This window comes from Gekko japonicus, unplaced genomic scaffold (genome assembly GCF_001447785.1).
Source record: "Gekko japonicus isolate JY-2015 unplaced genomic scaffold, Gekko_japonicus_V1.1 scaffold3791, whole genome shotgun sequence".
Lineage (NCBI taxonomy): Eukaryota > Metazoa > Chordata > Lepidosauria > Squamata > Gekkonidae > Gekko > Gekko japonicus.
In genome coordinates, this window is record NW_015174959.1 from 73,926 (window position 1) to 97,364 (window position 23,439).

The window sequence follows — 23,439 nt, forward strand, 5'->3', positions numbered from 1 at the left end:
ATGCTAATGAGCTCCTGCACCTCTTTTTCTACGAAATGACCTCTGGGCAGAACCATGGACCTTGAACCATGAGGAAACGGTGGGATATAAATGTTTTAATTCATGGCTTAACGAATGAAAGAGTGGTGTCCGAGTTGTCAAGTCTGAGTTGGGAATTACCTGGAGGTTGTGGAGGGTGGAGCTTGAGGAGGGCGGGGTTTTCGGGGGGGAAGAACTTCAAAGGGGTATAGTGCCGTAGAGTCCACCTTCCAAGGTGGCCATTTTCTCCAGGTGAATTGACCTCTGTTGCCTGTGGATCAGATGTCATCCCAGAAGATCCCCAGACACCACCTGGAGGTTGGCAACTCGAGTCAGCCCTCGGGAGCCCTTCCCCAGAGAGCTTATCTAGAGCTGTTGAGAAATGAGACTGCTCTTTATCCTCCTCTAGTTTGTGTGCAGAGCCAGTTTGGTGTAGTGGTTAAGTGCGTGGACTCTAATCTGGGAGAACCGGGTTTGATTCCCCACTCCTCCAGTTGAACCTGCTGATGTGACCTTGGGTCAGTCACAAGCTCTGGCACAGCTGTCCTTGAAAAAGAGCCGTTTCTGTCAGAGCTCTCTCTGCCCCACCCACCTCACAGGGTGTCTGTTGTGGGGAGGGGAAGGGAGAGGAGTTTGTAAGCCGCTCTGAGACTCCAAGTGAAGGGCGGGGTATAAATCCAATCTCTTCTTCTTCTTCTTCTTCTTCTTAGCCCACAGCCAATGGAACCCTCGTCTGGAAGCCAGACGGGCAGACAGACTCCACGTCCCGCCGCTTCCAGTCACAGGTTTCAAAACGGCTAAGTGCTCACATGACTGTGTTTGGCTTTTCCTGGCACAGGCTGACCCAGTTTCTCCATTTCCACTTCGGGGCAGATGGTAGGATGCTTACGAGAGGATTATCATGTAGCAAATCCGTGTCGTTAGCCCTTCCCCTCCCAGAAGATGAGTCAAATGAAAAGGGTGAACTCAAATCTCCCCTACTGGAGACAGTGATGGGAAATGTGGTCTTGGAAGCCAGGAGGGTCAAACCGTGGTTCAGGCTTTCACTTTATTGTCAAAGACACCTCTCTGGGCTTTTTGATTAAAGGTGACTGCCCTGATGAATTCCAGATTATGGAATCTGTTTTTGGCCAGTGTAAATGCTCTGGTACTTCTCAAAAGTGTGTTTGAACCAAACAGCGGAGCTATTCCCCCCCCCCCCATAAAGAGCAGAAGGTAAAGGTAAAGGTTCCCTTGCTCGAAAGCCAGTCGAATCCGACTCTAGGGTTGCGGTGCTCATCTCCGTTTCAAAGCCGAAGAGCCAGCGCTGTCCGGAGACGTTTCCGTGGTCATGTGGCCAGCATGACTAAACACCAAGGCGCACGGAACGCTGTGACCTTCCCACCGAAGTGGTACCTATTTATCTACTTGCAATTTCTTGCTTTCGAACTGCTAGGTTGGCAGGAGCTGGAACTAGAGACGGGAGCTCACTCTGTCATGCGGCAACTCGGGTCTCGAACTGCTGAACTACCGACCTTTCACAGCCTGCAGTTCAGCATCTTAACCACTTGAACCACCACAGCTCCTAAAGAGCAGAAAACAGGGGTTTAAACCCATGCTTTCTGTTCTTCATGAACCACCATGAACTGCACCAAAATTTGTGAATGTTATGGCAGTTCTTCAGTTTGTAAACATTGCTTTGCAAACCACAAACTGGCCAAAGTTCGTGACAAACTTTAGTTCATCAGCTATTTCATGCCCATCCCTATTTACTACCAAACGGAAACAGAACTCCAAAACCCCACTATTCTTCCCCCAGGGAGAGTAATCTGTCTCTATCTATTGGTGCCTTTTGCCAGCAGGTGAAATCTTTTTCCTTTTGTCCAGCATACTCCCAGTAACAGGTATTAGCCCTTCTTCTAGTGTTGTTGCTTATGTGTTTCTAATTGAATTACTGCTCAATTTTAAATGTGTTTTAATTGTTTAAATGTTTTTATGTTCACCACAGAACGAAGATCCAGTTTGGTGTAGTGGTTAAGCATGTGGACTCTACTCTGGGAGAACCAGGTTTGATTCCCCACTCCTCCACTTGCAGCTGCTGGATGACCTTGGGCAAACCATAGTTTGGTCAGAGCTGTTCTTGAAAGAGCAGTTCTCGAAAGAGCTCTCTCAGTCCCACCCACCTCCTCTCCTCCACCTTGTGGAACTGATTGGGCGGAAAGGCGGCATAAAATGTTTTGACCAAATAAATAATACCAGGCGGCAATGTTCCCTCTAAGCCATGGAGTCTTGTGAGCAAACACTCTACTTTGTGAGCTCCTGGCATTTAAGTTGTGAGCCTGCAATTTGGTTGCTGCATAATTTACTTTGCTCTGGAGCCCTCCTTTCTGAGCTAAGACAAAAATGTTTGCGCTGGAGGCTAAAGAACTGTGAGCCAGCTCACACTAACTCAGCTTGGAGGGAACACTGCCAGGCGGATGTGGTTATTTTGTTGTAAAGTAATGGCACCCTGCGCATACCCTCATCTGACTGCATGCCTCAAGGCAGGAAGATTAGGCTTTCCATTTACCTGCCCGGAGTATAAAATTATCTATCCCTGCCCCCAATTTCCCACCTCCAAGGAATTGATAAAATGGCCTCTGTACAATAGCATTCTAGAAATGGTAGAGACCACAGAGTTTAAAGGAGGCAGCCTAGAGCAACATCCGGGAGTGACATCACATCCTCCTCAAACTTCATCCTCCCCAGGCATGCCTGCCCCCAATCTCCCAGCATTTGTCAAGGCCATGTTGGGAAGCCTGAGGAAGATACATGTGGCTGGCTTATCAAGTGGTACATCCATTTGGTAAATGTGTATTTTTACTCAGAGGACCAAAGTTGACTTGTTAGTCCACATCTCACAAAAGCCATCAACAAACCAGACAACAGAAAAACGTCCCAAAGATTCCATGGACATCTGAGCTCAGATGCCCAAAGTGTGTGAGAGAAAAATTTCTAATCTATATATCTAATTCCGAAGATGCCCCCTGTGTGCGGATACCTAAATCCGCGCATCGGGGGCACCTGGGGGGGGGAGGGAGATTTTTGTGCACACTTGGTACGGTCCCCAGGTGTGCACAAAAATCTTAAAACCTGAAAAAAATATTGGGGGGGATACTTAAATCCCCCCAAAAGTAACAGAGCATCCCCTGCGCCTGCGCAGGGAACGCTCTGCAAACTCCCTCGCCGCCGCTCGGGCCTCGCTTCGGAGGCAGCGGGGGGCGGGCCTCGCTTCAAAGCCGGGGGGAAGGGAAGGGGGGGAGATCGAACGGGGTGGTGGTGGAGGCGACGGGGGAGGAACCGGCGGGATGGGGGAAACTTACCTCCTCCTACTGCTTCCTCCTCTGCCTCCTGTGTGGAGGTCCCCCCCCGCGAGTATCGCGGGTCCCGCCCCCTTGTAATTTACTAAAGGTAAAGATTTCCCTTGCTCGAAAGTCAGTCGAATCCGACTCTAGGCTTGCGGTGCTCATCTCCGTTTCCAAGCCAAAGAACCAGCGCTGTCTGAAGACGTTTCTGTGGTCATGTGGCCGGCATGACTAAACACCAAGGCCCATGGAACACTGTTACCTTCCCACTGAAGTGGTACCTATTTATCTACTTGCAATTTCTCTCTTTCGAACTGCAGGAGCTGGGACTAGAGACGGGAGCTCACTCCATCATGCGGCACTCGGATCTTGAACTGTTGAACTACTGACCTTCTGGTCTGCAGTTCAGCATCTTAACTACTGAGCCTCCGCAGCCCCTCTAATAATTTACAGCAATATAAATCTGAAGCTTCAAAACCAGCCAGCAATTGCACTCTCCATTCGGGACAGGAATGTCAAGCCCTCTTAAGATTAACATAAACTGTACAATTTGCAAATGAAGCTGTGATATATGCAAGAGTGCTACAGTTATGAAAGGGGACAGAGGCCTTGGTACATCTGAATTCCACCGCCTTAGTCATTAGGTAGCTGAATGACTGCCCTCTGCTGGTTCATTTTTGAACATTTTATTCCACTTTCACTTATGGACTGAGTCCAGGGAATGTTAAACTACGCCCGAATAAACTATGCCTGACTCACGATTAAAGGGAGGGGGGGTTAAACAAAGAGATGAGCGCTTCAGTTCCATTCATTTCAACTGGATTTACGACTCCTAAACAGCTTAACTTAAAAGTAAGTCTAAAAGACAGCCGGGGCCATGTAATAGTTAGGGGTGTCAGATTTCTGAAAGGGATACCTGTTTCAGATCGCTGTTTCCCATGAAGCTCACTTGGTGGTTTTGGGCTGGTAACTCTTGCTCAGCCTGTCTTCACAGAGCTGTGGTGGGAATCCAATGGAGTAACCCACCTATGCCACTATGTATGGGCTAGGGTTGCCAGGTTTTACCCGTCTGCCGGGGTGTGTGTGTGGCTCCTGGCTTGGTCCCGAGGTCACCTGGAAGTGACATCATCATGCTGGGGAAATTGTACAGGGGACACTCTAGCATTTGGCTAAAAACTCTATGGTCACCATAGAGTTTTTAGCAATTGCTAGAGCGTCGCCCATGCGACCTCCGGGTGACATAATCACACTGGGCAATTGGGAGTGGCAGGGCTCTTCAGGGGTGGGGATCCCCCACTAGCCAGCTGGGTGGTGGCTGATTGGGCCTCCCAAAATTGGGAGAAACCCCGCCCCCATGAGGGGGCTGGCAACCCTACCTAGAACTCCTTAGAGGAAGAATGGAACATAGATGTAAAAACAATGCTAATATACTTCTTTCCCAGTAAATATTTAAGGGCTGTCAGCTGTGCCCCCCCGCCCCCCGTGGGTCAGAAGGTGGAGAATCAGATAGATTTGGGGGTGAAGTAAAAATAGCCTCAAGCCTCAATGTTAAAAACTGCTGAACTGATTAAGAAAAAGCCCTGGACCGATACTCAGCTCTCACTTCTGGCTCCCAGTTGAAAGCCTCCATGTCAGGTAGGGGTAGATAATACTACCTTCACACCTCTTGAAAGCCAGACCTATTTGCCCACCATTGGTCACCACATCAATGGCTGTGTTCAGTTCGAAACATGAAGCCTTTTGTGTTCAAAACACAACCAAGTACCATTGAGAGAGGCACCTCCTCGACCCTGAGGTCTAATGGGCCTTTCTAATCCTTGGACGCGTTACCAGCCAGAACACATATTAGTGCTCCAATCAGGAAAACACTGGCTAGAAGGCATCTCACAGATGCGTGCTTAGGCTTAGATATGCCTCAGCTCGTCTTGATGGAACTCAACAGCAAGTAGAAAATCAAACCAGATAGAATCTTCTCCACTAGGATGACCTGAGAGGACACAGCTACACCAGCAAAAATGGTGATTCGGAATCTTTCACAGGGCTTTCTCTGTTGAGGAGGGTTCCAAAATGGAATGTTATCTTAGTGTAGTAGAGCTACGAGAGGTCTTGCCGAAGACAGCACCATACCCTTAAAACACCTTAACCCTTAAAAAGGTGGTAAGATATGTCTGCTGTCATTCATCCAGGATGGAGAGGCAGCTACACAACTATGATATTCCTGAAGTCCTTCAGTTGGTCTCCACATCACTGGCTGCGTTCAGTTCAAAACACAAAGTGGGCTAATCTTGCACCATTCCGTCCCTCACTCATCTGTTGCGCACTGGGTGGCAGAACTCCCATCTTGGGAAATATTTATCTGCCACACCAAGATTATAAGAAGAGCCATGCTGAATCAGGCAAAAAAACCCCCATCTAAATCCAGCATTCTGACCTGAGGACCCAGCCGTAGAGAACTAATGCCAACCAGCAACCAGAAACAGAGTATTTGGAAACCCTTGTTGGGAAAAAAAAAACAGGCGTGCAACTATGAGTGAACAGATTTTAGTGAGTCACAAGATGGTGTAGGGGACAAAAGGGAGGACTTCAAAAGACGGGCGTTTCTTCTAGAACGTATCTGTCCCATGTTTCTAGGTCTTTGACTTCAGATCTGAGGGAGTGGTCCAGGGAGGAATCTGTGTACGTTGTCCTTCTTGATACAAGGCCTACAGCTGTTCCTCCTGAACTGTCCAACGAATTCTGTAAGGCAGAACACAAGGGGAAAAGACAGCGTTCAACTCTGAGAGTCTGAAAGAGACACTGACCTTTGCTTACTGAGACAGTTAAAGGATGCTTCTTACAGAAAAGCATCCTGTTCCATACAGTGGCTAGGGATGCCAGCCTCCAGGTATGACCTGGGGATCCCCCAGAATTACAGCTTATCTCCAGACTATGGAGATCGGATCCCCTGGAGAAAATGGGTGGTTTGGATGATGGACTCTATAGCAATCTATTTCACTGAGGTCCCTGTCCTCCCCAGGCTCCATCCACAAATCTCCAGGAATTTCCCAACCTGGATCTGGCAACCCTACCCCCCATCCCCTGCTGATAACCCTATGGCCAACGAAGAGGACGTAGAGGTCAAAGCTTCCTTGCCCTGTTGGTACTTCCTAGCACCATTATTCAGAGGTATAATGCGGAAGTCCCCTTTAATCATCATAGCTAATAGCAATTAATGGACCTCTTGTCCATGACTCTTTAAACTCTGCATGTGTGGACTGTGGATGAGCGTTGCATGGATTCAAAGTGTCCATCACAAAATACACAATCAGGAAGTGTCCCAATTTTTCTTCTTCTTCTTTTAAGCCCCCCGGAGGGGATTTTTTATTGCATTTTTATTAATACTACAAACTATAACAGAAAATAGGGAAGGGGACTATATATAAAGAAAAGGTACCCACTACTGACTAAAAACCCAAGTTTTCAAGTTTTGTTTCCCAGAGGAGAAAGTCGATGGGATTTGCATTAAGAAATGACAGGCTCTAAGGAATGGCCATTTTCAAGCCAAGCCCACCAATTTATCATTATCAAAAGAGGAGGCAGCCGTACTTTTTTGCGTCACCCTAAAGCTTGACCTCTTCATCTTGGGGCAGCAAGGTCTTCTAGATTTGCGACCTAAGGAGTTATAAACACAATGTGATCAATCAAGCAGAAGTAAGGTTTTTTAAAATACAAAAACAACAACACAGCAATTATGAAAAAAGATGTCCCAACTGGAACTAACATCCCAAATGAATCAAGAGGCAAAAAACATTTCTTTATTCATTTTTGACATTTTTACCCTGCCCTCCCCACGAGCGGGCTCAGGGCAGCTTAGAAGAGGGCACAGGCCCATGCATAAAAACAAGATAAAACAATAAAACCATTAAATAACAATGAAAACAAGAATAAAGTGCTCCATGCAAACAAGATGGTCTCCGAATAATTTCATGATGGTATCAGTCGTTTCATTGGGAGTGATGTTGTCCTGTAGATGGTCCAAGGCTAGTCCAGCGGTATCAGTGCCATGCAAGATTATGGCAGATCAGATCTTCCGAGGACCGCCCCTGACCCCATTGTTGTCCCCACCATTGGTGGTGGTGGTGGTGGCAGCCCCTATATGAAAGCCTGGTGGAAGAGCTCCGTCTTGCAGGCCCTGCGGAACTGCATAAGGTCCTGCAGGGCCCTGATCTCCTCCGGGAGCTAATTCCACCAGGTAGGAGCCGCCACTGAAAAGGATCTGGTCCTGGTTGCAGCAAGCTTTGCCTCTCGGGGGCCTGGAATCACCAGGCGGTGTTGTGTCCGCGACCGAAGTGCTCTTGGGGGTATCTGTGGGGAAAGGCGGTCCCTCAGGTAAGTCGGACCCTGGCCATGTAGGGCTTTAAAGGTAATTACCAGCACTTTAAAGTGGATTCGATATGCTATTGGCAGCCAGTGCAGCGCTTTCAGCCCAGGCCGGATGTGCTCCCACTTGGGGAGACCCATGAGCAGCCTGGCCGCCGCGTTCTGCACTAGCTGCGGCTTCCGGATCTGCGACAAAGGCAGCCCCATGTAGAGAGCGTTACAGTAGTCTAACCTTGAGGTGACCGTCGCATGGATCACTGTAGCCAGGTCATCACGGTCGAGGAAGGGAACCAACTGCCGAACCTGCCTAACTGATGACAACCCAGCCCATACCTCCTGGCAATCTGGGCGAGGGGGCGCATGTAGATGTTAAACAACTACTACAAACAGGAAGTTCGTACTAAAAACAGACAAGCTTCTAAGGATAATTGGCCCAGGTTAGCCCAGCCTCATCGGATCGTGGAGGCTAAGCAGGGTTGGTTCTGGTTAGGACTTGGCTGGGAGACCACCAAGGAAGCCCAAAGGGAACGATGCAGAGGCAGTCAATGGCAAACCTCTGTTTGCCTTTTGCTGCCCTCCCCCCCCCCCGTCAGAAGAAAGAGACAGACACCAGATTGGGTTAAACTATCGGCCACTTTATTGTTTACAACTTTGCGGTGTGGGAATTGAAAACTCCTGTGAGGCACGCCCGGGAGGAATTCAAGTTCTCACCGGGAGATTGGCAAGCAGTGCACAGAGTATGCTGAGTTTGCATGAGTTTGCTGAGAGAATAAGCTTGGCTACATTCGGGCAAGATAATATGAGCTTCAGCGTAAAGAACATTCTGCTAAGAACACAGTGTGATTCTAGATAGAGGCTTCTTCTACTATTGTAATGTTTTCACCTTACCATGTGTAAGCCTGCTTGATTCTAATAAAGCACTGCTTACATCCAGTTCAAGAGATCAGATCAGAGGTACAGAGAGAACTGACAGAACAGCTTGGGACAGAGAGACAGCTCGAGAACTTGGTCAGAGAGCTTCAATAGATCTCTGTTGTGTTGTGCCATTATTGAACCCTCAAAACCTACACTGTGGCAAGGGCAAACCCTGAGTATGGGAACAGGCCAAGGGAAGGTGCCATATGGTGCTTATCAGGGGTCATTTCGTAGAAAAACAGGTGCAGGAGCTCATTAGTATACCTCATTAGCATATGCCACACCCCCTAACATCACTGGAAGTGTGTCAGAAGGCAACACCCACCGCTCCACTGGACTGTTTTGGATTGCTAGCTATTGGGGGGGGGACGTGCAGTTCTGTCCCTCGCAGAGGAGGAAGAGCTTGTACCTGAATAAAACTTGGTCTTAAAGGTGCCACTGGACTGTTTTGGGCCGGGGGGGGGGGGCTCTGACGCTTTATGGTCAAAGCGCTCCCGTGGGTTTTTTGGGCGCGGGGGGGGGGGCTCTGCAGCTTTCCTGGCTGCTTCTCGCTCTGACTGAGGGCTGCTGAGAGCAGGGGGTGGGGCTTGTTGCATGTGCCCGCCCACTGGGCTCTTTACTTCCGGAGCTCCACTCCTGTGCACTCCTGCAGGAAATGACCCCTGGTGCTCATCAGTTCTGTTTTCCCTTTTCCTACACTGATCTACCAAGTGACCAGTCCTATTTAATGGAACCACCACATCCAATTTCCCATAGTCACCCGATGACAGTGCAGGGTAGGCAAAAACACCCCCCCATGCCAATTAAAGGAGGGGTGAAAAATTCCTCCCCGCCCCCCCCAAAGGCGACCAGCCGAAGCCTGCACTGCCTACAGGGAGGGCGGGCGGGCCTAGAGCATGGTGAATGAGGAAGGGCCAGGGTGGAGCTTCGCTTAAATCCCCACCAGCTCCACCCTTCTGCCATGATGCCAGGATGCCAGCATCATTGGTCGTGTGCCCCCACCTCCGAGTGCCATGGCTGGAAGGAGCCGGATTGTCTTGGAAACCCCAGGAGGGGTCATCGTAAGTCAACTGCGAGTTGATGGCACTTTCTGCCCCCAAAGATAATCAACGGTTACAAACATAGTTTGGAATTCAAGAAGCCAAAAACAGGTGTGGACAAACTACAGCAGAAATTCTTCCCCAGTCATAGGGAAGGGCCCACATCCTGAAGACTGCTGGAAGAAAAGTCCATGGGACCAAGTGCCACCCATGATCTGGGAAATGTCGGGGATTTCCTTTCTGCTTGCTTTCTTTTTCCTCTAGCTCTTGTCTGTTCCCTTCGAGACTGGAAAGGCAACTGAGGCTAATGAAGAAGGCCAAGTTCATAATCGCTGTGGGCAGCATGGGCAGAGGGAATTATGTTATTAATTGAAATATTTAGATCCTGCCGTTTTCGCACCAGGGCTGCTTACCCACATCTCTCACCCACCTGGATTTAACACACATCTCTCACCCAGCTGGGTTTAACACCTCTGGGCCCAGGCCAATGGGTGGCAGATAATGCCGTCAAGTCACAGCTGCTGCTGATGCCCCCATTGTAGGGATGCCAGCCTCCAGGGGGGACCTGGGGATCCCCTGAAATTACAGCTCATCTCCAGACCACAGAGGTCAGCTCCCTCTGAGGGTAGACAGTACGGTACTGTACCCCTCTGAGGTCCCTGTCCTCCCCCCAGGCTCTACCCCTAGATCTCCAGGGGGTTCCGTACCTGGATCTGGTGTCTCTACTTCCCCATTCCCTGCAGGAGGACCTGGCAGCCCTGCTTTTCAAAGCAAGAGACAAAACACAGGTGGTTTGCCATGGCCCACCTCTGTGTCACAACCCTGGACTTTCTTGGTGGCTTCCCAGCCAAATACTAACCAGGACCGGCCCTGCTTAGCTTCCAAGATCAGACAAGATCGAGCTAGCCTGGGCCATGTACTGTTAAGAACATAAGAACATAAGAGAAGCCAATGTTGGATCAGGCCAATGGCCCATCTAGCTCAACACTCTGTCACACAGTGGCCAAAAATACCAGGTGCCATCAGGAGGTCCACCAGTGGGGCCAGGACACTAGAAGCCCTCCCAATGTTGCCCCCCCAAGCACCAAAAATACAGAGCATCACTTGCCCCAGCCTGAGAGTTCCTATCTATACCTTGTGGCTAATAGCCACTGATGGACCTCTGCTCCATATGCTTATCTAATTCCCTCTTGAAGCCATCCATGCTTGTAGCCACCACCACCTCCTGTGGCTTGTAGCTGCCACCACCTCCTGTGGCAGTGAATTCCATGTGTTAATGACTCTGGGTGAAGAAGGGCTTCCTTTTATCTAACCTGACCGCTCAGCAATTTCATTGAGTGCCCACGAGTTCTTGTATTGTGAGAAAGGGAGAAAATAATTCTTTCTCAACCTGCTCTATCCCATGGATAATCTTATGGACTTCAATCATGTCACCCCTCAGCCGTCGTTTCTCCAAGCTAAAGAGCCCCAAGCATTTGCACCTTTCTTCATAGGGAAAGTGTTCCAACCCTTTTATCATTCTAGTTGCCCTTTTCTGCACTTTTTTCACTGCTATAATATCCTTTTTGAAGTGTGGTGACCAGAACTGTACACAGTACTCCAAATGAGGTCGCACCATTGATTTATACAGGGGCATTATGATACTGGCTGATTTATTTTCAATTCCCTTCTTAATAATCTCCAGCATAGCATTGGCCTTTTTTTATCGCAGTTGCACACTGTCTAGACATTTTCATCGAGTTATCTACTACAACTCCAAGATCTCTCTCTTGGTCAGTCTCTGCCAGTTTGGACCCCATCAACATGTATTTATAGTTAGGATTTTTGGCTCCAATGTGCATCACTTTACACTTGGCCACATTGAACCCCATTTGCCATGTTGACGCCCACTCGCCCATCCTCAACAGATCCCTTTAGAGTGCCTCACAATCCTCCCTGGTTCTCACCACCCTGAACAACTTCGTGTCATCTGCAAATCTAGCCATTTCACTGCTTACTCCCAACTCCAAACCATTAATAATTAACTGTTACTACTTGCTTTACTATTCATTCAACCAACGTCATGAACAGGAAACACAACCCAAATACTAATGAAGTTTAGAGGTCTGGTGAGCTATCAGTACTATCAAATATAGTACTGTTATTTGTTATTCTCTGTTGCTTAGCGACTGCCAAACTTTGGCACTGCTGTTAATTTCTGTCCACGCAAAGCAAGGATTTTACCCTGTTCTCCCCTCCAGTGGCAGACCTCAAACTCCCCCTCAAGCTAGGGTCACCAAGCTTCAGGTGATGGCTATTACAACTGATCCAGGCGACAGAAACCAGTTCACTTGGAGAAAATGGCTGCTTTGGAAAGTAGACTCGAATCAGTGTTCCCTCTAAGCTGAGTTAGTGTGAGCTAGCTCAGTTTTTTAGCCTCCGGCTCACACATTTCTGTCTTATCTCAGGAAGGATGGCTCCAGAGCAAACTAGTTTATGCAGTAGCCGAATCGCTCGCTCACAACTTTAAAGCCAGTAGCTCACCAAGTAGAATGTTTGCTCACAGGACTCCACAGCTTAGAGGGAACATTGGACTCGACGGCCTTATACGCCACTGAAGTCCTCTCCTGGCCAAACCCTGCCCTCCTCAGGCTCCACCCCCCAAATCTCCAGGTATTTCCCAAGCCAGAGTTGGCAACCCTACCTCAAGCTATTCAAGGAATGGTCCCCTATCCCCTAGTGGTAGCATTTTAGGGGCCATTTGGGGCCGTAGCAGGATAGAGGAAGCATGGCAGCCCTCTGCAGACAGAGAATCTTCTCTCAGCAGACAACTCGGCAAGATCCAAGCCTATATCTATAAAGCAGAGTCCAGAAGAACAACTTCTCACAAAGCTATCCTAAGTTGTTAACCTCCTTCAGAGGTTCTTCCAAATAACACCACTCCGAAGCATTTCCTGAAAATGGTCTCTCTGGAACTTCAGGAAGGTCATTCCAAAGGAACGAAGCACTACTATAGGGTTGCCAAGTCCCCACCACTGCCACTGGTGCGGGATGCGGGGGGTGGGGTAGGGCTGTCAGATCCAGGTTGGGAAACTCCTGGTGATCTGGGGGCGGAGCCACAGGGACCACAGTGGGGTACAGTGCCACAGAGCCCACCCTCCAAAGCATCTGCTGGTTCTCCACGGGAATTGATCTCTGTATTCTGGAGATAAGCGGTAATTTCAAGGGATCTCCAGGTCCCACGTGGAGGTTGCCATCTCTACATCGGAGCCAGGGCTATTTTGGGGCAGGAACGCACAGGAACGGAGTTCCGGCTGGCTCCCAAGTTGGCCACGCCCAGCAGGAACTCATTAGCATAATAGGCCTCACCCAACAGCAGAAACTCATTAGGATTGGCTACAATTAGGGGTGTGTGGCCTAACATGCAAAGGAGTTCCTGCTATAAAAAAGGCCCTGGGTTTTGACAACAAACAAGGTAAAAAGAATAAGAAGCAAAAGGTAGGTGTGGCTAGATGACCACACTTCTGGTGGCATGGGGGTGTGGCCTAATATGCGAATGAGCTGTGCTGTCAGGGGTGTGGCCTAATATGCAAATGAGTTCCTGCTGTTGGGTTTGGCTTATTATGCTAATGAGTTCCTGCTGGGCTTTTTCTACAAAAAAAGCCCTGATCGGAGCCATTGTCTTTGGCGAGGACACAGGGGCTGTGATCAGATGGCAGCCTTTGGCACAGTCCTGGCCACGCCTCTGATTTCTCCAGAGCTATTTGTCCTGGAGAGGTGAGACCAAACATGGCACCCTATTCCTGCCTCACCCCACGGCCCACCATCCAGACCACCGCTGCACGATCACCACGGAGAGGACGGGCAGGCAGCTTCTTTTTTAAAAAAACCTCTAGGAGTGGATATGCAGTTATGCGCTCATCGCTAACTGCAAAAAAAAAAAAAGGCATCCAGGGACCGGAAGTGTCAGACCTCACCAAGTGGCTTGAGCCCACAAGGGAGAGATCAGACGCCCGGAAATTTGCAGTGAGACATGTTCAATCATAAACGCTGGACTTCATCCAGTGTTGGGAAAGTCGGGGGTGAGGATGGGGAGCTGATGACTGAGGGACGGGAGGCAGATGTTGCTGTCTGATCATGCACTTCAAATTTGGTAGGGAGCCACCATGACATCGGAGCAACTTTCCCACCGGCTCTTGGCCAGAAATGGTTGGGAGGAAAGAACCTGTCAACTTAGTGCCATTGAATGGAAAACTCTTTCCAGCTTCAAACGACATGAGATTGCTCTACAGGAGAACATCTATTGCTGGTTATTATGAGGCATTTTTAAAGAAAGTTACCGTGTGCTTTTCAACGCTATCACCTTTTTATATTGAACATTTATATCCCCACCCCTTATCTCTGTAGACTCCAGGCCGCTAAGAAAGCAGCACCAAGATGCAAGGATGTAAACACAACGATTGTTCCACGAGGTCAAAAACTTTTGGTAGAATAATTAAGACCAACATACAACAAGTACCATGCACAGATGATTATAACGTATCATAAACAATTTATATTTTTTGAAAAATATTTTTACAGTAATTTCTACATATATAATTAATCATCTTAATCACAATTCACAATATAAGAGATATCAAAAATATCAAATATCATCTCCAAGAATCTCAAAAGCTATTGTACAACCTTATAATTAATAATAGTCCTCCTCTGTTAAATAAAAGTTTCAAAAGGGAGGACTCCTTAAAGTCTCTTTATAACATGTGCTCTGTCTTCCTCCAAAGGAGGACTATTATTAATTATAAGGTTGTACAATAGCTTTTGAGATTCTTGGAGATGATATTTGATATTTTTGATATCTCTTATATTGTGAATGGTGATTAAGACGATTAATTATATATGTAGAAATTATTGTAAAAATATTTTTCAAAAAATATAGAATTATTTATGATATGTTATAATCATCTGTGCACGGTACTTGTTGTATGTTGGTTTTCCTACTTACCGTGGGTCCTTGTTTGGTTTTGAGAATAATTAAGACAGCAACAGTGCACAACCTGATTAAAGAGTAGATAAAGGTTTATTTAGGAACCACCATAGTTGATAGGAAAGAAGAGAGACACGTTCCTAACTACATCTCTAAGAGAGAGAGAGAGAGAGAGAGAGAGAGAGACTTTGTGTGGCACTTTCAAAAAGAAGAGGGAAATTGCCCTAAAAGTAGCAATCTAGAGACAGACAAGGGATGACACTTAACAGGGGAGAGAAGGTCCTGACCTCACTATCCTATCTAATTGTCTTCTAGTTGCATCCTGCAGGATCTTCTTCTCTTCTTCCTTGTACACCAGACCAGACATTGCCTTTTCCATTTTGCCATTTAATCTCAAGATGTGAATCCCACCACCCCATAGTGAGTGGCCACTGGGGCCAAGAGGGCGGGATGCATTTCATCGGGTCGCCTTCCAAACGGGTGGGAAGTCCAAGTGGGCAATACTGGTAACAGAATGTTAGATCTGGTGGCAACCCTACCTCCTGCTGGTGGCCAAGGAGAGACCTGGCAACCACCACTCTTATGCCGATGAAGTTATTCTTGGACCGATCGCTTACCTGCACCTTCAGCAGTGAAGGTCCCAAGGCAGAGAATCAAGATGAACAGCCATCCGCAGAGATTCAAGAGCTTCATACTTCCACCGAGCTGGCTGTAGACGTGATCTCTACGGAGGCTGAGCGACAGGTTCCGTTTGTTCACCTCCAATAAAAGACTCATTATATAGCACATCAGGACCGGCTGCCACAGGTGGGAGGAGATTTGGCCTTTGAACTGTTTTTGCAGCGTAAGCGAACGGCGAACAGGTGCTCCCACATCAAAAAGTTGGGTATCTGCCAGAATAAAAAACCCAGTTTGCAGGATATTCCTAGTCTGCAAGATCAGGACCTGACTTTATGGCTTTGGACTTTGGGAGCTAGTAAGCAACCATTTAATTTTGTTGGTTCCCATTGAGGGGAAGGGGACTGCAGGTTGCATATGCAGTTGTCCTACTAATCTAGGGTTGCCAACACTGGGTTGGGAAATTCCTGGATATTTGGGGGAGGTGTGTGTGGAGCCTGGGGAGTAAGGTTGCTAACCTTCAAATGGTAGAAGAAGCAAAACAAGAAATACCACTGACTGAAAACAAGTATATAATATTCATATAAGCATAACAGCAAGTATAATGTAAATCATTTGGCCAAGGTGCAGTAATGAAGCATATAAGAAGAAGCACCGTCTACAGTCTTTCCATGTGTCTTACTCCAGCATAGAAGCAAATATCAAAGTCCAAATTGAAGTATATGTCATCATTGAAGTGTATATCATCGACGCGCAATCCGGATGCCTGGTGCCGCGTTTCAAATAATTCTTATTCAAGCATAGCTGTAATGGGACTAAATGCAAACTCAAAACATATACAAGCGAGAATGCATACAAGATATAAATATTTGATGAATTTGGAGCTGCAAGGAAAACTCACCCCAATCTCAAGAGCTGGCATATACAAAGCCTAAATGGTTAGTCAAGGAGGATTATGGGTCCTTAACCTGCCATGTGTTGCACCTTAATTTATACCTGTAGACGGTGCTTCTTCTTATATGCTTCTTATATGTACTACACGCTGGCTTTCCCCCCTCTTTTTGGTTGCTTAACCTTCAAATGGTGGCTGAAGATCTCTTGGGATGACAACTGATCTCCAGGCTAGAGAAGGCAGTTCCCGCCCTCTTCAGGCTCAACCCCCAAAATCTCCAGGTGTTTCCCAAGCCAGAGTTGGCAATTCTACCAAGGAGGGCAGGGTTTGGAGAGAGGAGGGACCTCAGAAGGGTATAATGCCACAGAGTCCACTCTCCAAGTCAGCCATTTTCTCCAGAGGAACTGATCTCTGTCATCTGGCAATCAGCTGTAATTCTGGGAGATTTCCGGGCCCCACCTGGAGGCTGGCAACCCCGTAAGAAGGAGGAAGGCTGACCCAGAAACGTACATATGTGTGAAGGAGTGCCAATCTGGCCTATGATGGGAGGAGACTTTCTTGGTGGACCTCCCCACCTTTCCCACCATTGATGGGAGTTGGGTGGTCAGTCATACAAAAGGTTGAATGCCTGACATTTTCTTTTTAATAAATATCTTATAACTTTTGATGCTGGTAGTGGTTCTCTGTACCACATAGACCTCCACCGTCTCAGACATGCTATTTTAAAGAGCCCCAGGAGGAAGGCAGGCAGTTGGCAAGCGGCTATCCCTCCAGGGTAGTAAACAAGGTAGTAAACTGACCCCGTGGTGACCAGGTGCTCGGCAGCGGGAGACACAGAGGTAAGGCCTCAGAACTTGGAAGGAAAGCTGGGAGTCCTCCTGATCCTCCTGGTGGGCAATTCTGGCAAAAGGTCCGGTGGTGGTGGTGGGCTTAACCTGGGAGTGGAAGAAAAGCCCCTTCAGGTGTGCAAAAAAACCCCTAGGAAAGCAGGGCAGAATACGGCCTGAAAGCCAGAGCAGGCATGTTCCGCCGCAACCCCCCCCCCCATGTGATTTTATCTGTCTGTTTCAACCGCAGATATTTAATAGGGTTGCCAATCTCCAGGTGGGGCCTGGGGATCTTCCAAAATTACAACTGATTTCCGGATAAGAGAGATCAGTTGTCCTGGGGATAATGGGTGCTCTGGAGGGAAGGTGGGCTCTATGGAACTGTACCCTGCTGAGGTGCCTCCCTTCCCCAAACCCTGCCCTCCACATGATTGCCAACTTCCAGGTGGCACCTGGAGATCTCCCTTGATTACAGTTGATCTCCAGGCAATGAAGATCAGTTCCCCTGGAGAAAATGGCTGCTTTGGAGGGTGGACTGTATGGCATTTATCCCACTGAGGTCCCTGCCGTCCCCAAACCACTCCCTCCCCTGGCTCCACCCCCCCCAAATCTCCAGAAATTTCCCAACTCAGAGCCAGCAGCCCTACTTCTGTAGCCCACCCAATCTCCAGTAATGCCCCAACCCAGAGATGGCAACCCTATGACATTGCCTGGGGTCAGAAATTGGTGCATGAACATACATACCCACCTGGGCAAACAGCACTGTTGACAGGAGGTGATAATCTCTTTGGCAGTTCATACCTGGCTTTGAAGATCCAATTCAGATAGGTGACTTGAAAGCAGGAATTCACTACAAAGCCAAGATTGGCCTTGCTAAATCAGAGCCGGCTCAGTTCTAAATAAGACTCCAGTACTGTAATGCTGAAGTTAATGATTAACTTCCTCACACCTTCAGAACTGAGCCTTTGCAAACATTTTTGGTGGAATGCTGAAGCTAAAGAAAGGTAGAAATAAGGCAGGGTAGAGAGACAGGGCCAAAGTAGAAAGTGCGGCTGCACTTCTAGGCAGGAATGAACTGTGCCGTGTTACACCTATGTTTATTCAAGGGGTATGACGCCACATTCGAATTTCCCTCCTCAGAGGCAAGATTTCCCCTTTGTTTTCCTGTCCCTTTACTGACTGAGCCACCCTAGGCATGTGTTTTCTTCTTTCCTGAAGAATGCTGGCTGTCCCACCCTGTTACGTTACAATATTTTGGCTGTTGGCTCAGCCAAGGAACCTTTATCTTAAATAAAAGAGAGAGAAGGTTTTTATTGTATTTAGCCATAGGCCATTACAAACCACAAACAGAGAAGAATGCAATAGAACATAGAAAATTGTATGAAATAAAATACAGTCTAAAACATTGTAAATCCATAAAACTGAGGTTATAAACAGTTAATTAATTCACAGCATGCCCACTAAAATCAGTATTAGCTAGTTCCCCTAGGAACAGCGTTGGCCCGTATTTTCCTTGCAGCCAAGGCAAATAAAGCCATTCTATTGATCGGCATTGGCTAGCAAAAATATAATCTTCTCTGGGACTGAATAAAAGCTTAAAACTAATAAAATACCAGATAAAAATTTTGACCTAGGTTGGGAATACAATGGGCAATCAAAAATGTAATGGGAGAGATCCTCAATAGCAGGAGAGCCACAAATACATAAACGCTGTGCCTTAGGTATTCTATTATAACGGCCAACCAATACGGCCGTAGGCATTGATTCAATGGCACTCAAGACGTTTTTAGATTCAAAATTGACAAAACGTTTTATTTAATAGAGAGAATTTCTGAGGTAACTCAGTGTAGGTAACTCCAAGGTAAAGCCAGTACATGTACAGACCTTAGTTCTCAACCGATTCCCCACAAGCAGCTGGGCCGCCCTCGCTCTTCTGTTTCCCCTGCTTGCATTCGTCAATTTCACACTATTCACTGTGCGGCTGCATGCTGACCCGCAGTTCTCCCCAATTCCCCCCGTTTTCTGGACGAGCGAACAAGTGATCAAGCACATATACAAAGCTATCCCTACTTCTGCAGCTGGCATGGAGTGAAGTGTGAGTGTTAATCTTCATTAACTGAGCATGTGGTCAAGTGGCCATCCGAACCCCCGATTTGCAACGATAGGAGGGCAAGGGAGTATGCTACCCCCCCAACTTTAAGCGAACTGTTTAAGCAATTTATGTGTCTTGGAGCCACGGCGATTTTGGATTTAATCAAGCTAAGTACAGAATTATATAAAGTGACTTTATAAATAACTTTCGTGGAGTTTAAAAAACTTTCCCTGAACTGTAAACAATGACTAGTCGGGCAGAAAAGATGGCGATGAGAACGAAGCACTGTCCCGGAACTGCCAGATCAGCACTTCCGGCTGCTAAACCGGAAGTAAATACTGACTTTCCCAACATGTTAGCTACAGCATTGTGCCCTCTGTTGGATCAGATGACTAATCTCAACAGTAACTTTGAAGCACTCCAAAAGCAACTGAAAGATACTAATATAAAAACAGAGAAGACAGCAACAGCATTGTGCCCGCTGTTGGATCAGATGACTAATCTCAACAGTAACTTTGAAGCGCTCCAAAAGCAAGTGAAAGAGACTAATATAAAAACAGAGGAGACAGCAAAATCGGTGGAAAAAGTTGAAGTCAAGACAAAAGCAAACAATCCAAGACTGGAGGTGCTGGAGAAAGAGGGGACTTTTGACAAAGATCAGCTTTTAAGATTCCAAATGGAAAAATCAGCTTATGTTCTGAGATTTCAAGGTGTCCATGAACAGAAGGGTGAGAATCTGAAGGAAATCTTAAGTGAAGTGTTGGCCCCAATGACAGGTTTAACAGTGGATTTATTGCAAAGCGATATGGATGTGATCTATCAGACACATCCAGAATTTATCAAGAAAAAAACCCTGCCTGGGGAGATACTGGTGAGATTCTCAGAGATCTACAAGAGACGTGGTGCTCAAGGCCACAAACGGGACAACCCTAACAATCAAAGATGAAGAAATTAGAGTCCTAAAAGATACACCATTTGAGATAAGAAGAGGAAAAAATACAAAAAAATAATTACTTTTCTGCAGAAAAATTCCACACCCTACAGATGGATAATACCTGAGGGACTTATCTTCAACTACAACGATAAGAAAGAAAGGATTGGCTCCGTCTTAAAAGCTAAGGTGTTTTTGGAGCAGCAACAAATACCAGCGAATGATAAAAGAACAACAGAGGAACAAGTAATAGAAGAAGGCAGCACATATGGGTAGGGAAGTTCAGAAAATGCAGCGAGCGGTACTCCAGAAGAGGACACTGATTCAGCAACAGGGGCTGCGGCCCCAAAAGCCCTGAAAGTCCAATGGAACTTTGATAAAAAGAAGCATAGGGGAAAGAAAAAGAAAGAATATAACTTTATAATTTCGAAAGCTTAATAGTTTAAGCGCTACCTACTTGATTTAAATCTTCAAATGCCAGTTTGTAATAGATGCTTTTAAAAATAGCCTCACCCATTAACCTTACTATAGAGGGAACTTTGATTAGAAGAAGAGATTGGATTTATACCCCGCCCTTCACTACCTAAGGGAGTCTCAGAACGGCTTACAAACTCCTTTCCCTTCCCCTCCTCACAACAGACACCCTGTGAGGTAGGTGGGGCTGAGAGAGCTCTGACAGAAACTGCTCTTTTTCAAGAACAGCTCTTATCAAAACTATGGCTTGCCCAAGGTCATCCAGCAGGTGCAAGTGGAGGAATGGGGAATCAAAACCGGTTCTCGCAGATTAGAGTCCATGCACTTAACCACTACACCAAACTAGAGTACAAAATGATTAAGCTTATGATTAATCATTTTGTATGATCGTTGTCTAGCTTACGTTTTAGTTTAGTGTTGTAGTGTTTGTAGCATGTAATAGTTGTAGAAAGCATAACAATTTTTTTTTTTTTAAAGAGAAACACAGCTCTTTGTCAGATGCAGGCTAAAGAGAGTTTCCTAAGCTTTTCACAGTGACTTAAATCTATATGTTGAGAAGCTTTTGTTCCAGCGTTTCTCCAAACACTTCAGTACACTTCCTTTGAGTATTATCTGACTTTTATGGTTTCCAGAAGGCTGGCACACTCTTTCCATTACCTGGACCCCTTCTCTTGAGACACCAGTACTAGCCTTGAGTTTTTAAGGTCTCTAAAGGCAGTTTCTAACCACAGCAGACCAGGGATCTCTGTTCACCCTGTTAAACTGGGTAGGGAATTTTCTTCTTTCTCTAGAAGATCTATCCTTTTTCCTTGGCTTAAATGAGAGTCTTTCGCTACTTCCCAAACCTCCTAGCCAACTTTCCCCCAGTTCTCCTGTCTGTGTTAAAACTGCTCTCAGTCAAGGCTGAATTCCAAAACAGTCAGTACTTGACTCTTCTCAGCTAGAGCTGAAATCAGACCTCACCATCCAGTTCAGAAGTCTTTCTCTTCTCAGCTGATGCTAACCAACCAGATCTCTTGGAACAGCCTGTCACTCAAGGCTATCTGGCTCTGTGAAGAATTAACCCTCAGTCCTTTATCTGTTTACACAGCACTTCTAAACCTTTAAAAGTGCAATCTGTCACAGGAGCTTATAGCCTACCCAGAAAAAGGCACCCAGTCTGCACTTGCCAGCAGAGACTTCAGTGTAATGCTCTATTATCCAAAGCTATGGATTCAAGTTTTGGCTCTGGAACTGTTAAACCACATGTACATCGATGGTGCTGCATGTATAAATAAAGCAATTTTTTTTAAAAAAAGCATAGTACCATCGAGAGTGGTGCCAGTGCGGTGAAGTGGTTAAGAGCATCAGACTAGTATCTGGGAAACCTGGGTTCGAATCCACGCTTGTACTATGGAAGCTTGCTGGGTGACCTTGAGTCTATCACACTACCTACCTCCATAAAGTCTAATACGTCTTTACTGTAACACTGTTTCTGTAGACTCAAACCCACCACCAGATGCACGTGGTAGTTTGTGGTTCCTACTCAACCCAACAGAAACAAAGATGCAAACCCCCCAGAGGTCAGTGAAATGAAAAAGTCCACATCTCTCCCACCCAGCATACTTTCAGACAGACATGCTTGCTCTCCCCATCCTCAGATCTGTTGCAATGACACACCAGCTGTTGTGGACAGTCAGACCCCTCTTGCAGAGGGGCAGTTTGGTGGTCAGTTAAAGACAGGTGCAAACAATCTTCATGTTTAACATCACTGGTGCTGGTCTGCTCCTCTCCCCTGCCCACTGCCAGCCTGGACATGCTTCCCTCACAGAATTAACTGTCAAAACAACGGTCTCTCCTGACGCTTCCCTCACAGAATTAACTGTCGAAACAGCTCTCTCCTGACAAAGACACTTCTTCTTGGCTCCTGTGGGACTAACATTTCTCTCAGTGGCTGTTGCTAGGCAACCAAGCTTGGTTCTGTCAGTAAAAAGGCAAAGGAATGAAGCCTTTTCCAGGCCTTTGTGGGGAACTGATTGGGGCCAGTCCTGACTAGGGTTGCCAGCTCCAGGTTGAGAAATTCCTGGATATTCTGTGGTGGAGTCTAAGGAAGCCAGAGTTTGGGGAGCAGAGAGGCCTCAGCAAAATAGAATGCCATAGAGCCCACCCTCCGAAGCAGTTATTTTCTCTGGGGGGAAGAGATCTATTTTCTGGAGTGATGGCACCTGATTTCTGGAGTTCAGTTAAGATACCCGGCGATCTTCAGCCACCTGGAGGTTGGCTACCCTAGGCGTAGCAGTTAGCGCTTCAGAGAAGGGTCTGCTAGACCAAGGTTCTTGCTGTAGAAGTTGAGAGGGTGATTTTGGACCAGTCACAGACTTTCAGCCTAACCTAACTCACAGGGTTGTTGTGCAGATCAAAAGGGGGAGAGGAGAATGATGTAAGCTGCTTTGGTCTCCACTGTGGAGAAAGACTGTACTTTTCCTCTTAGGGAACCATTGCTGACAATCTCCAGGTGAGGGCTGGAAATCACTCTTAAAACTGCTCTCCAGAAGGTAGAGATCAGGTGCAGATAACCGTAGGTTGATGGTTGGCTGAGAAGGAGACAGGGTTGCCAACTCCAGGTTGGGAAATTCTAGAGATTTGAGGAGTGGAGCCTGAAGAGGGTGGGGTTTGAGGAGGGGTGGGATCTCACAGGTACAATGCCAGACTCCACTCTCCAAACCAGCCATTTCCTCCTGGGGACCATTGCTGAAATTCTCCAGGTGAGGGCTGGAGATCACTGAGAATGAAAACTGCTCTCCAGATGCTAGAGATCAGTTCCCCTGGAGAAAATGGCTGCTTTGCAGGGTGAGTTCTGTGTCATTATACCCTGCTGAGGTTGCTTCCCTCCTGCTTGGGTCTCCACTGCGGAGAAAGACTGTAGTTTTCCCAGGTAGAGGCTGCAGGTGTGTGTGTGGGGGGGAGGTGGAAAGCTGAAGTCAGAGAGGCACCATGAAGCACCT